We start from the raw sequence: 13,746 nt of genomic DNA, 5'->3' as shown, positions 1-13,746 counted from the left end.
ACCGACACAACCTGGAAGATGTTCTGAGTCGCCTAGACAGAGTGGGACTCAGGCTGAAACGCTCCAAGTTTGTTTACCTAGCGCCAGAAGTCGAATTTTTGGGGAGAAAGACTGCAGTAGATGGCATCAGATCCACGGACTCAAAGACAGAGGTCATCAAGAATGCACCCAGACCACAGAATGTGATGGAGCTGCGTTCGTTCCTGGGACTCCTCAACTATTTCAGTAACTTTCTACCTGGCTTGAGCACGTTGTTAGAACCTTTGCACATGTGGCTATGTAAGGGTGATGACTGGGTTTGGGGCAAAAATCAAGACACAGCTTTTGAGAAGGCCAGGAACCTGCTATGTTCAAATAAGTTATTTGTACACTATGACCCATGTAAACGTTTAGTGCTAGCTTGTGACGCCTCATCGTACAGGGTCGGCTGTGTGTTACAGGAAGCCAATGTATCAGGCAACCTCCAACCGGTTGCATACACGTTTAGAACTCCGTCTAAGGCTGAGAGAGCCTATAGTATGGTCGAGAAAGAGGTGTTAGCATGTGTATATGGGGTTAAGAAAATGCATCAATACCCATTTGGACATCGGTTTGAGCTTGAAACTGACCACAAGCTGCTCATTTCGCTGTTTTCAGAGAGCAAAGGTATAAACACCAATGCTTCGTCCCGCATCCAAAGATGGGCACTAACATTATTTGCTTATGACTATGTTATCCGCCACAGACCAGGCACTGAAAACTGTGCCAATGCTCTCAGCCGGCTACCATTACCCACCACTGGGGTTGAAATGGCGCAGCCCACAGACTTACTATTGGTCATGGATGCTTTTGAGAGCGAGGGGTCACCAGGATCCTGTGCTATCGTTAGTAAAGAGTTGCATCCTAAATGGGAACTGGTCGGCCATTCCCAGGGAAATGCAAGATGAAATTAAGCCAGTCGGATTGTCTCGTATGGGGTAATCGCGTAATTTTGCCCAAAAAAGGCAGAGAAACGTTTATATGCGACCTACACAGTACCCATCCAGGCATTGTCATGATGAAGGCAATTGTCAGGTTGCATGTTTGGTGGCCTGGCATTGACTTGGACTTGGAGTCATGCATGCATCAGTGCAACACTTGTTCACAACTGAGCAATGCACCAAGGGAGGCTCCACTGAGTCTGTGATCATGGCCCTCCAAACCGTGGTCCAGAACCCACATAGATTTTGCCGGCCCCTTTCAAGGAAAGATGTTTTTAGTAGTAGTATACGCTTACTCCAAATGGATTGAATGCGTAATCATGTCACCCAGCACGTCCACAGCCATCATTGAAAGCCTCTGGGCCATGATCGCCACCCATGGCTTGCCAGACGTCCTTGTCAGCGACAATGGACCATGTTTCACCAGCTTGGAATTCAATGAGTTTATGACACGCAATGGCATCAACCATGTCAGGTCTGCTCCGTTTAAGCCCGCGTCTAATGGTCAAGAGGAGCGGGCAGTCCAAACAATCAAGCATAGCATGAAACGCGTGACAGACAGTTCCCTGCAGACCCGCTTGTATCGCATTCTGCTCAGTTACCAGACGCAACATCAGTTGCTTACCGGGGTTCCCCCGGCAGAATTGTTAATGAAGAGAGCCCTCAAAACCAGGCTCTCTCTTGTTCTCCCGGATCTTAGAAACATAGAAACATAGAAAATAGGTGCAGGAGTAGGCCATTCGGCCCTTCTAGCCTGCACCGCCATTCAATGAGTTCATGGTTGAACATGCAAATTCAGTACCCCCTTCCTTCTTAACCCCCCTAGTAGTCAGGACTTCATCTAACTCCCTTTTGAACATATTTAGTGAATTGGCCTCAACGACTTTCTGTGGTAGAGAATTCCACAGGTTCACCACTCTCTGGGTGAAGAAGTTTCTCCTCATCTCGGTCCTAAATGGCTTACACCTTATCCTTAGACCGTGACCCCTGGTTCTGGACTTCCCCAACATTGGGAACATTCTTCCTGCATCTAACCTGTCTTAACCCGTCAGAATTTTAAACGTTTCTATGAAGTACCCTCTCATTCTTCTGAACTCCAGTGAATATAAGCCCAGTTGATCCAGTCTTTCTTGATAGGTCAGTCCCACCATCCCGGGAATCAGACTTGTGAACCTTCGCTGCACTCCCTCAATAGCAAGAATGTCCTTCCTCAAGTTAGGAGACCAAAACTGTACACAATACTCCAGGTGTGGCCTCACCAAGGCCCTGTACAACTTAATGATCATGTGGAAACCCAGTGACCACCAGCAGAACATGTACCACGATCGCGCGGCTGTTTCACGTGACATTGATGTCAACGACCTTGTGTTTGTCCTGAATTACGGTCATGGTCCCAAGTGGGTTGCTGGCACTGTTTTGGCCAAGGAAGGGAATAGGGTGTTTATAATCAAACTGTTAAATGGCCAAACGTGCAGAAAGCATTTAAATCAGACCAAATTACGATTTACTGACAACCAGGAACGACATGAAGAGGACATCACCAGCGAAGTTCCACTAACACACACCCAACCAGCAATCGACCTCTCTGTCAATCACAAGGATGAATCCACCATTCCTGACAGTCCGGTCAGACCAGCTACAGTGCAGTGCGTTAATGGTCTGACCAACTCACACACGCCAGGGTTTGAACTTAGATGATTAACCAGGGAGCGAAGAGCTCAGGATCGCCTCAACTTGTATATAACTTGACTGAAGACTTTTTGGGGCGGGGGGGTGGGGGAGTGATGTTATGTATGTAAATGTAATACTTGCCATCAGAGGGTGCGACTGTTGGCATTCTAATGGTCACCTGCACATACGTGCAGGGCCAGTATAAAGGCTTGGTTGCCATATTGTTTAAGCATTCTGAAGTTGTAATAAAGAAGACTAAGGCCACACTAAGTTTAGCTCACAGTACTCAGCCTCGTGGAGTTCTTCTATACACAACAACAGGCAATTAGGGATGGCCAATAAATGCTGGCCTTGCCAGCGATATCCTCATTCCATAAATGAATAAGATTGGGGAATTAATAATGGAGAATAGGGAAATGATGTTGAACAAATATTTTGTATCGGTCTTCATGGTAGAAGACACGAAGAACATCCCAATAGTGGATAATCAAGGGGCTATAGGTACTAATGAAGTTGGGGAGGGGTTAAACTAATATGGCAGGTGGGTGGGAACCTCTGCAGGGAGAGAGAGGGAAGTAGAATGGGGGCAGAAGCAAAAGATAGAAAGAAGAAAAGTAAAAGTGGAGGGCAAAGAATGGAGCTGCGGAATACCAAGAGGCAGAAAACGCTAGTGGGAGTTGTGCACAGACCACCAAACAGTAATAGTGAGGTTGCGGCCAGCATCAAACAAGAAATTAGGGATGCGTGCAATAAAGGAAGAGCATTTATCATGGACGAAATTAATCTACATATAGATTGGGCTAACCAAACTGGTAACAATACGATGGAGGAGGATTTTCTGGAGTGTATTAGGGATGATTTTCTGGATCAATATATCAAGGAACGAACTAGAGGGCTGGCCATCCTAGACTGGGTGTTGTGTAATGAGAGAGGACTAATTAGCAATCTAGCTGTGCGAGGCTTCTTTGGGAAGAGTGATCATAATATGGTAGAATTCTTTATTAAGATGGAGAGTGACACAGTTAAGTCAGAGACTAGGATCCCGAACTTAAGGAAAGATAATTTCGATGGTATGAGACGTGAATTGGCTAGAATAGACTGGCAAATGATACTTAAAGTGTTGACGGTGGATAGGCAATGGCAAACATTTAAATATCACATGGATGATTTTCAACAATTGTACATCCCTGTCTGGAGTAAAAATAAAACGGGGAAGGTGGCTCAACCTTGGCTAACAAGGGAAATTTAGGATATTGTTAAATCCAAGGAAGAGGTATATAAATTGGCCAGAAAAAGCAGCAAACCTGAGGACTGCGAGAAATTTAGAATTCAGCAGAGGAGGACAACGGGTTTAATTAGGAGGGGAAGCTTGCCGGGAACATAAAAACTGACTGCAAAAGCTTCTATAGATATGTGAAGAGAAAAAGATTAGCGAAGACAAACATAGGTCCCTTACAGTCAAATTCAGGTGAATTTATAATGAGGAACAAAGAAATGGCAGACCAATTGAACAAATACTTTGGTTCTGTCTTCACAAAGGAAGACACAAATAACCTTCTGGAAGTACTAAGGGACCGAGGGTCTAGCGAAAAGGAGGAACTGAAGGAAATCCTCATTAGTCAGGAAATTGTGTTAGGGAAATTGATGGGATTGAAGGCCGATAACTCCCCAGGGTCTGATCGTCTGTGTCCCAGAGTACTTAGGGAAGTGGCCCTAGAAATAGTGGATGCATTGGTGATCATTTTCCAACAGTCTATCGACACTGGATCAGTTCCTATGGACTGGAGGGTAGCTAATGTAACACCACTTTTTAAAAAAGGAGGGAGAAAACGGGGAATTATAGACTGGTTAGCCTGACATCACTAGTGGGGAAAATGTTGGAATCAATTATTAAAGATGAAATAACAGCACATTTGGAAAGCAGTGACAGGATCGGTCCAAGTCAGCATGGATTTATGAAAGAGAAATCATGCTTGACAAATCTTCTAAAATTTTTTGAGGATGTAACTAGTAGAGTGGGACAAGGGGGAACCAATGGATGTGGTGTATTTGGACTTTCAAAAGGCTTTTGACAAGGTTCCACACAAGAGATTGGTGTGCAAAATTAAAGCACATGGTATTGGGGGTAATGTACTGACGTGGATAGAGAACTGGTTGGCAGACAGGAAGCAGAGAGTCGGGATAAACGGGTCCTTTTCAGAATAGCAGGCAGTGACTAGTGGGGTGCCGCAGGGCTCAGTGCTGGGATCCCAGCTATTTACAATATACATTAATGATTTGAATGAAGGAATTGAGTAATATCTCCAAGTTTGCAGATGACACTAAGCTGGGTGACAGAGTGAGCTGTGAGGAGAATGTTAAGAGGCTGCAGGGTTACTTGGACAGGTTAGGTGAATGGGCAAATGCATGGCGGATGCAGTATAATGTGGATAAATGCGAGGTTATCCACTTTGGTGGCAAAAACAGGAAGGCAGAATATTTTCTGAATGGTGACAGATTAGGAAAAGGGGAGGTGAAATGAGACCTGGGTGTCATGGTTCATCAGTCATTGAAAGTAGGCATGCAGGTTCAGCAGGCGGTGAAGAAGGCAAATGATATGTTGGCCTTCATAGCGAGAGGATTTATCAGCCTTCAATCCCATCAATTTCCCTAAAACAATTTCCTGACTAATAAGGATTTCCTTCAGTTCCTCCTTCTCACTAGACCCTCGGTCCCCTCGTATTTCCGGAAGGTTATTTGTGTCTTTATTAATGAAAACAGAACCAAAGTATTTGTTCAATTGGTTAGCTATTTCTTTGTTCCCCATTATAAATTCACCTGATTCTGACTACAAGGGACTAATCTTTCTCTCTTCACATATCTATAGAAGCTTTTGCAGTCAGTTTTTATGTTCCCTGCAAGCTTACTCCCATACTCTAATTTCCCCCTCCTAATTAAACCCTTTGTCCGCCTATAATAAATTCTAAATTTCTCCCAGTCCTCAGGATTGCTGCTTTTTCTGGCCAATTTATATGCCTATTCCTTGGATTTAACACTGTCCCTAATCTCCCTTGTTAGCCACGGTTGAACCACCTTCCCAGTTTTATTTTTACGCCAGACAGAGATGTACAATTATTGAAGTTCATCCATGTGATCTTTAAATGTCTGCCACTGCCATCCGCCATTAACCCTTTAAGTATCATTCACCAGTCTATCCTAGCCAATTCACGTCTCATACCATCGAAGTTACCTTTCCTGAACATCAGGATCCTGGTCTCTAAATTAACTGTGTCACTCTCCATCTTAATGAAGAATTCTACCATAATATGGTGACTCTTCCCCAAGGGACCTTGCACAACAAGATTGCTAATTGATCCTCTCTCATTGCACAAGACCGAGTCCAGGATGGCCAGCTCTCTAGTTGTTTCCTTGACATATTCGTCTAGAAAACTGTTGTCGGCATTAGGCACCTGCTGAATATATCTAAACTCATATAAGTTTAAAGTGGCCACATATAAAATGGCTGCCCAAGCATGATGAGAACCCCGTTAGTCAAGTAATGAACTGGGGCTGATCGAGCAATGACCGAGCAATGACCCTGTGAGGCCCACTATCAGGAATGCCTTGGATACAAGATACTTATAACAAACTATTATAGTACACTGGTATAATCAGTGACTTCACACAGCCGAACCCCGAGGAACAGAGATAAGGGGAGAACCTGCCTCACATAACGAGGTCATTAATCAGCCCGAGCTGACAAAAACCGAACATACAGCCCCTGAGGTATCAGGGGAATTCTATTGGGTTAAAGAAACCTATATGTAATCTATAATCATTATGATTGGATTGTGTCCAGCCGAAGTGGGCTGAGTAACTGTAAAGAACTATTGTAAAACATATAAATATCGATGAGTTTCTTTGTTCGTCGGAGACAAGTGCCTGGATCCAGTCCTGAGGCTTCCTCCCCACTTGCGAAAATAAAGGCCGCATTGGCGTTGGAACCGACTTTGAGTGAAGAGTGATTCTTCTGAAAAAACATTCACGCTAACAAAAACCATCCCTTATACACTCCAGGAAATCCTCCTCCACCGTATTGCTATCAGTTTGGTTAACCCAATCTATATGTAGATTAAAGCCACCCATGATAACTGCTGTAGCTTTATTGCACACATCCCAAATTTCCTGTTTGATGCCATCCCCAACTCACTACTATTGTTTGGTAGTCTATTCACAACTCCCACAAGTGTTTTCTGCCCTTTGGCGTTCCACAGCTCTCCCCATACAGATTCCACATCATCCAAGCTAATGTCCTTCCTTACTATTGTGTTAATCTCCTCTTTAACCAGCAATGCTACCCCACCTCCTTTTCCTTTCTGTCAATCCTTCCTGAATATTGAATACCCTTGGATGTTGAGTTCCCAGCCTTGGTCACCCTGGAGCATCGTCTCCGTAATTCCAATTACATCATATCCGTTAACAGCCATCTGCGCAATTAATTCATCCACCTTATTACGAATGCTCCTCACATTGAGACACAGAGCCTTCAGGCTTGTTTTTTTTTTAAAACACTCTTTGTCCTTTTAGAATTATGTCGTAATGTGGCCCTTTTTGATTTTTGCCTTTGATTTCTCTGCCCTCCACTTTTCCTCATCTCCTTTCTACCTTTTGGTTCTGCCCCCATTTTACTTCCCTCTGTCTTCCTGCACAGATTGCCATTCCCCTAACATATTAGTTTAACTCCTCCCCAACACCCCGAGCAAACACTCCCCCGGTCCTGCCCAGGTGCAGGCAGTCCGGTTTGTACTGGTCTCACCTCCCCCAGAACCAGTTCCAATGTCCCAGGAATTTGAATCACTCCCTCTTGCACTATTCCTCAAGCCACGTATTCATCTTAACTATCCTGTAATTCCTACTCTGACTAGCACGTGGCACCGGTAGCAATCCTGAGATTACTACCTTCGAGGTCCTACTTTTTAATTTAACTCCTAGCTCCCTAAATTCAGCTTGTAGGACCTCATCGCGTTTTTTTACCTATATCGTTGGTACCTATATGCACCACGACAACTGGCTGTTCACCCTCCCCCTCCAGAATGCCCTGCAGCCGCTCCAAGACATCTTTGACCCTTGCACCAGGAGGCAACATACCATCCTGGAGTCTCGATTGTGGCCGCAGAAACACTATCTATTCCCCTTACAATAGAATCCCCTACCACTATAGCTCTCCCACTCTTTTTCTTGCCCTCCTGTGCAGCAGAGCCACCCATGGTGCCATGAACTTGGCTGCTGCTGCCTTCCCCTGATGAGCCCCCCATCTCCCCCAACAGTACCCAAAACGGTATATCTGTTTTGGAGAGAGATGACCGCAGGGGATCCCTGCACTACCTTCCTTCCACTGCTCTTCCAGCTGGTCACCCATTCCCTATCTGCCTGTGTAACCTTTACCTGCGGTGTGACCAACTCACTCAACATGCTATTCATGACATCATCAGCATCGCTCCAGATGCTCCAGAGTGAATCCATGCGCTGCTCCAGTGCCACAATGCGGTCTGTCAGGAGCTGCAGCTGGACATACTTCCTGCACACATCGTAGTCAGGGACACTGGAAGCGTCCCCGATTTCCCACACAGCAAAGGAGGAGCATGGCAAAGGTAATCATGTTGGACAAATTTGCTGGAGTTCTTTGAGGATGTAACGAGCAGGGTGGATAAGGGGGAACCAGTGGATGTGGTGTATTTGGATTTCTAGAAGGCATTCGATAAGGTGCCACATAAAAAGTTACTGCACAAGATAAAAGCCCACGGGGTTGGGGGTAATATAATTAGCATGGATAAAGGATTGGCAAACAGTGACTCGTGGTGTTCTGCAGGGATCGGTGCTGGGTCCTCAACTACTTACAATCTATATTAATGACTTGGATGAAGGGACAGAGTGTAATGTAGCCACGTTTGCTGATGATACAAAGATGGGTGGGAAAGCAAATTGTGAGGAGGACACAAAAAATCTGCAAAGTGATATAGACAGGCTAAGTGAGTGGGCAAAAATTTGGCAGCTGGAGTATAATGTAGGAAAATGTGAGGTTATCCACTTTGGCAGAAATAATAGAAAAGCAAATTATCCTTTAAACGGAGAAAAATTGCAAAGTGCTGCAGTACAGAGATCTGGGAGTCCTTGTGCATGAAACACAAAAAGTTAGTATGCAGGTAGAGCAAGTAATCAGGAAGGCAAATGGAATGTTGGCCTTTATTTCAAGAGGGATAGAGTATAAAAGCAGAGAAGTCCTGCTACAACTATACAGGGTATTGGTGAGGCCACACCTGGAGCACTCTGTACAGTTTTGGTCTCCGTATTTAAGGAAGGATATACTTGGCATTGAAGGCTGTTCAGAGAAGGTTAACTAGGTCGATTCCAGAGATGAGGGGGTTGACTTATGAGGATCGGTTGAGCCTATACACATTGGAGTTCAGAAGAATGAGAGGTGATCTTATTGAAACTTATAAGATAGCGAGGGGCTTGACAAGGTGGATGCAGAGAGGATATTTACATTCATAGGGGAAACTAAAACTAGGGGACATAGTCTTAGAATAAGGGGCTGCCCATTTAAAACTGAGATGTGGAGAAATGTTTTCTCTAAGGGTTGTAAATTTGTGGAATTCTCTGCCCCAGAGACCTGTGCAGGCTGGGTCATTGAATATATTTAAGGCGGAGATAGACAGATTTTTGAGCAATAAGGGAGTAAAAGGTTATGGGGGGGCAGGCAGGGAAGTGAGGCTGAGCCCAAGATCAGATCAGCCATGATCGTATTGAATAGTGGAGCAGACTCCAGGAGCTAAATGGCCTACTCCTGCTTATGTTTCTTTTGGAAGATCCCTCACCGCCCTGGCATTGCCTTTTTGAGGGACTGTGGACTGGTATGGCTGTGTTAGAGAAATCGGGGCCACGTGCTAGGGAGAGACCATAGGGAGAAAGGAGGAAAGGTAGAGGGGGACAGATAGATAGAAAGTGGATAACTGTCAGAGAGAGCTGGCTGATCAGAAAAAGGAACAAAAAACAAAGGAAGCAGATAGAGGGGGAGAAGGGGCGGAGGTGTCGAGGAGAGGTGACAGGAGGGATGGAAAACACAAAAATAGAAATAGCCAGATCTTTTTCCTTCCACATTTTGGCTCTCTATAAATTACAGACTGTTTCTATTGTGGCATCAATGAGATTCAAAGTACTCGGTTACATCACATCGAGCTCTCTTCATATAATGGGAGTGGAGATCTGCACTTCACCATAGAATCAGTCACAGACTATTTCATAACCAGGTATAGCTTTTGTTTTCCATTTCTGACAGATAACCAATGAGGAACCATTTTTAACAATTGATCCAACACAATGCTGATGTCGATGGCAGAATGGATAATTTGTGATGTCCAGCTGTGTCCTCTGGTCACTGGGCAGACTGACCCTGGGTTTGTACCTGTAAACCTGCTGTGTCCTCTGGTCACTGGGCAGACTGACCCCTGGGTTGTACCTGTACACCTGCAGTTTGACTTGACCTATCCTGTTACTTACTGTCACCATAAGATAATAAATAGGAACAGGAGTAGGCCATTTGACTCCTTGAGCCTTCAATGAGATCATGGCTGATCTTCTACCTCAACTTCATTTTTCTGCACTATCCCCATAATCCCTCGATTCCCTTAATATCCAAAAATATATTGATGTCTGTCTTGAATATACATAACTTCTGAACATCCACAGCCCTCTGGGAGAGAGAATTCCAAAGATTCACCACTTTCTGAGCAAAGAAATTTCTCCTCATCTCAGTTCTAAATAGCTGACCCCTTGTTCTGAGACTAAGGCACCTGGTTCCAGACTCCTGAGCCTGGGGAAACATCCTCCCTACATTTATCCTATCAAACCCTGTAAGAATTTTGCTGGTTTCAATGCAATCACCTTTCATTCTTCTAAACTGTAGAGAATGTAGGCCTAGTCTACTCAATCTCTCATAGGACAATCACCCCCATCCCTGAAACAGTCTGATGAACCTTCATTGCACCCCTTCTATGGTAAGTATATCCGTCTTTAGGTAAAGAGATCAAAACTGTACACAATACTCCAGGTGTGGTCTCACCAGGGCCCTATATAACTGCAGTAAGAAGCCTTTCCTCTTCTACTTTAATCATCTTGTAATAAAGACCAACATACAATTTGCTCTCTTAATTGATTGCTTGTTAATTGATGTTAACTTTGTGATTTTTGTACCCAGGTCCCTCTCCTTCCTCTGTTTTCTATTTTTCCTACCAAACTGGATATCTTCATATTTCTCCACTATATTCCATTTATCATGTTCTTGCCCACTAACTTAGCCTGTCGACATCCCCTTGAAGCCTCTTTGTACCCTCCTCACAAATTGTATTCCCACCTAGCTTTGTATCATTAGCAAATGTAGATATACAGGTTGTACTCTCCAGTCTGGGTCTCTTTCGTCTGGAAACAACCTTGGTCCGGCATCAGTTGTCTCTGTCTCTGTCTCTGTCTCTGTCTCTGTCTCTGTCTCTGTCTCTGTCTCTGTCTCTGTCTCTGTCTCTGTCTCTGTCTCTGTCTCTGTCTCTGTCTCTGTCTCTGTCTCTGTCTCTGTCTCTGTCTCTGTCTCTGTGGCTGAGCTCTCTCCCTATCTCGCAGCTTCTCTCCCCTCCCCGCCATTTCTCTCCCCATGCATGCACAGGACATGTCCGGGTTGCTGTCAGCAGCTGGCCTCCCGAGTTCCGGAAAATTCTCTGGTCTGGCACCGGCCCAGTCCCAAGGATGCCGGACCAGAGACGTCCAACTGTATAACATTTGGCCCCCTCATCCAAATCACTGATATATATTGTGAATAGCTGAGGCCCAAGCACCATCCTTGGAGTACCCGACCAGTACAGCCTGCCAACCTGAAAATGAACCGTTTATTCCTACTCTGTTTTCAGTCCATTAACCAATCCTCAATCCATGCTAGTATATTAACCCCCAATCCCTTGAGCCCTAATTTTGTTCAATAACCTTGTGTGACACCTTATCGAATGCCTTCTGAAAATCTAAATACACCACATCCACTGATTCCTCCTTATCTATTCTGCTAGTTACAACCTCAAAAAAGTCTCAGATTTGTCAAACATAATTTCCCTTTCATAAAGCAGTGTTGACTCTGCCCAATCTTATTATTTTTCTCGGAGTGCCTGTTACCACATCCTTAATAATAGAATTGTGCATTTTCCCTACTACTGATGTCAGGCTAACTGCTCTGTAGTTCACCGTTTTCTCTCCCTCCTTTCTTAAATAGTCCAGTTACATTTGCCACCTTCCAAACCACGGGAACCATTGTAGAATCTATGGAATTTTGGAAGGTGACAACCAATGCATCCACTATTTCTATAGCTAACTTTTTCAATACCCTCGGATGTGGGCCATCAGGTCCAAATGATTTATTGGCTTTCAGTCTCATTATTTTCTCCAGTACCATTTTTTTTTTACTAACACTAATTTCTTTCAGTTCTTCATTCTCACTGGACCCTGGGTTCTCCAGTAGTGCTGGCAAATTTTTTGTGCTTTCTTCCATTAAGACAGACACAAAGTATGCATTTAATTTCTCTGCCATTTCATTGTTTCCCATTATAATTTCTCCTGTCTCAGCCTGTAGGGGACCCACATTTACTTTTGCTAATCTTTTCCTTTTCACAGACCTATGGAAGCTTTTGCAGTCTGTTATTTTGTCTCGATAGTTTACTCTCATATTCTAGTTTCCGTTTCTTTATCAATTTCTTGGTCCTCCTTTGCTGAATTCTAAAATCTTCCCAGGCTTACTGCTCTTTTTGGCAACATTATAAGCATCTTCCTTTCATTTAATACTATCTTTAACTTCTCTTGTTGGCCACGGTTGGATAACTATTCCTGTGGGGTTTTTGTACCTTAAATGAATGTATGTTTGTTGTAAATTATAACTTAATTCTTTAAATGCTAGCCATTCCTTTTCTACCATCATACCTTTTGATATAGTTTCCCAATCTACTTAGCCATCTCTCCCCTCATAGCTACATAGTTTCCTTTGTTTAGATGTAAGACCATAGTTTTGATTTAACTAAATCACTTTCAAATTTAATGCAAAATTCTATCATGTTATGGCTACTCTTCCCCAAGGGCAACTTTCCTACATGATTATTAATTAATCCTTTCTTGTTGCACAATACTAGATCAAAAGTAGCCTGTTCTCTCGTTGGTTCCTCAAAATACTGATCTAGAAAACCATCTTGTATACCTTCCATTAATTCGTCCTCCACACTATTACTGTAAATTTGGTTTGCCCAGTCTATATGCAGATTAAAGTCCCCCATAATTATTGTATTACCTTTGTTACATGCACCTCTAATTCCTTGATTTATACAGTGCCTTACATTACCACTACAGTTTAGGGGCCTATAAACAACTCCCACCAATGTTTTCTGCCCTTGCTGTTTCTAAGCCTCACCCAAACTTCTCCTATTCCTTGATTTTCCGAGCTAAGACAGTATTCTTTATCCCATCCTTTATCAGGGCTACCACTTCTCCTTTTCAATTTTGCTATCTCTTCTAAAAGTTATGTATCCCGTAATACTTAGTTCTCAACCGTGGTCACTTTGCAACCACAGCTCCATAATGGTTATCAGATTAAACCTATTAATTTCTATCTGCGCTATCAATTCATCTATTTTCTTGCAAATACTTCATGCGCTCAGATATAGTGCCTTTAGCTTTGGCTTTTTTCTATTTTTCCTTAGTCAGTAATGCCCTATTACCTTTGTTACTCTCTCTGTCCCTTCCTGACCCACTCTGCTTATTTTTATTCAAAACTCTGCTCTAGAGCCTTGACATGTCTCTTGTTGCTTTTTCTCTCTATCTAAACCGTGCTGTACTTTCCTGGATCTCTCCACCCAGCCTTCAATAGTTTAAAGCCCTGTTTACTGTCCTAGTTATTCGATTCGCCAGGACACTGGTTCCTGCCCAGCTCAAGTGGAGCCCATGGCAAGGGAACAGCTCCCTCTTTGCCCAGTGCTGGTGCCAGTGCCCGTAAAGAAAAACCCCTGCCTCCCACACCACTCTTTGAGCCATGCATTTACTGTTCTAATCTTCTTATCCC

General features: G+C 43.8%; 1 protein-coding gene across 3 annotated transcripts in view; it reads right to left on the bottom strand.

The window, feature by feature from the left end:
- The window catches only part of LOC139273761 (gastrula zinc finger protein XlCGF57.1-like), a 69,462-nt gene that overhangs the window by 45,230 nt on the left and 10,486 nt on the right, over positions 1-13,746 (bottom strand). The window lies entirely within an intron of this gene.

This window comes from Pristiophorus japonicus, chromosome 9 (assembly GCF_044704955.1).
Source record: "Pristiophorus japonicus isolate sPriJap1 chromosome 9, sPriJap1.hap1, whole genome shotgun sequence".
NCBI classification, from domain to species: Eukaryota; Metazoa; Chordata; class Chondrichthyes; family Pristiophoridae; genus Pristiophorus; species Pristiophorus japonicus.
Note: the sequence above shows the minus strand (reverse complement) of the source record. Positions and strands in the feature narration are given on the sequence as shown.